General features: G+C 43.3%; 1 pseudogene; it reads right to left on the reverse strand.

Annotated features, from left to right (window-relative positions):
- Window positions 1-793: 793 nt before the first annotated feature.
- On the reverse strand, window positions 794-2,666 carry LOC105880478 (latexin pseudogene; annotated as a pseudogene).
- Between the last annotated feature and the right edge of the window lie 206 nt (window positions 2,667-2,872).

Below are 2,872 nucleotides of genomic sequence, written 5' to 3' on the forward strand. Positions count from 1 at the left end.
AGTTTTTTGAAAATATATGCTAAATTATTGTTAACCATATTCCCCCTACAAGGGCCCCCAACCTATGGTGAGTTGTATAATTATTTCATTATATATTACAATGTAATAATAATAGATATAAAGTGCACAATAAATTTAATGTGCTTGAACCAGCTCCCAAAACCATCCACCCTGTCCCTGGTCTGCGGAAAAATTGTCTTCCATGAAAACAATCCCTGGTGCCAAAATGGTTGGGGACTGGTGCCACTAGAGCTTATGCCTCCCACTGAGCTGTAACTTTGTATCCATTAACCAACCTCTCCTTTTCCTCCCCTCTCTCCTACCCTTCCCAGCCTCTAATGACCACAGTTCTATTCTCTGCTTTTAGGGACTCAATTTTTTTTTAGCTCTCACATGTGAGTTGAGAACATGTGATATTTATCTTTCTGTGCATGACTTATTCACTTAGCATGATTTCCTCCAGCTCATCTGTGTTGTCAGTGAGTGACAGCATTTCATTCTTTTTCATGGCTGTATTGTATTCCATTATATATATATATACATTACATATTGTCTTTTTTATTTGAGGCTGAAATTGAAGCTTTTAATAAAAGGATACACATTTATGAAGACATTTTTATGTAGTGACATTTTATATTATGGAATCTGTATAGTTCTATACTGTAATCAGGACAATTTATAAAAAGTGACACTTTGGGATTTGTCTGGCCCTGTAAGCTATACACCGATGAAGACTGGCACACACAATATTAATAGGCATGCCTACACTTCATCCCAGCGTTAGAGTTTTTGTTTATGCCAGTTGTACCTCCTTTGGCAGGTAGCTTTTGTGTTTTACTTTAGTACCATATTGTGGATGCCGGAGAACTTGCATTTGCCAAAAAATAATCTCCCGAGACACAATGTCACGAAGTAGAATGGTATAGTCTAATTCAGCAACATCATCATTTCTTTGCACTTACTTGGTAGTTGGAATTTTTACCATTTTACACCTTGTCTTTTTTGGTAGAATTCTGCCATATTGTTATATAACCACAGGCAACCCAGGCTAAATGCTGAGGTAGCTTCATTTCTGGAGATATTTTCCAAAACTGTCTGGAATATTTTGTGCTTCTGTTGGTTCCTTGGTGGCCTTGAGTCTTTGATAAACTGTGTTATCTTCTTCAGCTGGGTTCTTTTTAGTTTCTCTTCCAAATATGAAGTTGAGTTTTGGTGCGGTATCTTGTCCCATTGCAGGGTAAGTGCACTCTAGCTGTGTCGTTCACTGTAACTCGTTTTTGGATAATTTCTTCCATAGAAAACTCTAGGCGATATTTATGTCCTCTTCTAAGAATGTCCTCTATGCTGGCATGTTTGACCGTCTGTACCAGGAACACCTGTGGGGGGGGTGTCCCCTGTTGGTAGCTGAGGCAGTTCCCTGCCACGGAGGCACCCTGGAGGCTGGGTAGTGGGTCTGGGTCTCTGGGATTTCCCTTCTTGGCCAGGAGTGACTGTGGGGCTGTTCAGGCTTAAGGGGACCAGTTGGTGCCTGCCCTGCTGCTGCTGGGTCACTGAGGCAAAAGAGTTGTCACACCTGGCTTGGGCTGGCCGTGGGAAGGGTCACTACCTTTTATTATTTATCTCTTTTTTTTTTTTTTTTTTGAGACAGAGTCTCACTTTGTTGCCCAGGCTAGAGTGAGTGCCGTGGCATCAGCCTGGCTCACAGCAACCTCAATCTCCTGGGCTCAGCGATCCTACTGCCTCAGCCTCCCAAGTAGCTGGGACTACAGGCATGCGCCACCATGCCCGGCTAATTTTTTGTATATATATTTTTAGCTGGTCAATTAATTTATTTCTATTTTTGGTAGAGACAGGGTCTCGCTCAGGCTGGTTTCGAACTCCTGACCTTGAGCAATCCACCCGCCTCGGCCTCTCAAAGTGCTAGGATTACAGGCGTGAGCCACCACGCCCGGCCAGTATTTATCTCTTTTTAAAGGAAAAAAATTATCTCGACTCCAGAGAGGACAACCCCCTCTTACTTAACCAACTTTCCATTACAAATTGTCACTACTAAGAAGTTTTGGTCTTATAGCTGCTAGAACTTGTTTTTATCTTTTAGAATTATCATTTAAATGAAAATACACTATGGAAAAATATTCTCTGAGGCCATGAGAAAGTGTTCACAGAGTCCTCAAGACAAACATGGGCCTCTGTGAGGGGAACACTACCTTCAACAAAGGAAGTTTCTCTGTGTGGCTTTAGAGAACTGTTTTGGATCTGCTAGAGAGAGATTTTGGGTCCTTCATTGTCTTTTGTTTTATTTTACTTATGATTTATTTGAGACAGAGTCTCACTCTTTTGCCCAGGCTAGAGTGTTGTGGTCAGCCTAGCTCACAGCAACCTCAAACTCCTGGGCTCAAGCGATCCTCCTGTGTAGCTGGGACCACAGGCACAATGCCACCACGCCCAGCTATTTTTTCCTATTTTTAGAAGAGACGGGGTCTCGCTCTTGCTTAGGCTGGTCTCGAACTCCTAAGCTCAAGTGATTCGCCCGCCTCAGCTTCCCAGAGTGCTAGGATTACAGGTGTGAGCCACTGTGCCAGGCCCATTGCCCTTTAAATTAAGCACTGCAGGAATCCCTACATCCTCAGGGTCTCAGGGGACCAATCACTTCCCTTTTTCTCCATTGTGCTTTTTCAGACAGCCAAGTGGCGTTTCTTCAATGACTGATGCTGGTCCCCTCAGGAACCCTCATAACATCTCCTTGTGACGACTCTTTCCAAAGATGGAGCTCAACTCCTGTTCAAAGGCACTGTGGTGCCAGTTCCACAGGCCTGTTCTATACTTCACCTAAAGAGAACTAGTCCTATTTAGGAGGCTCCTGGGCTGTCTC

The sequence above is a fragment of the Microcebus murinus genome, chromosome 21 (genome assembly GCF_040939455.1).
Source record: "Microcebus murinus isolate Inina chromosome 21, M.murinus_Inina_mat1.0, whole genome shotgun sequence".
Lineage (NCBI taxonomy): Eukaryota > Metazoa > Chordata > Mammalia > Primates > Cheirogaleidae > Microcebus > Microcebus murinus.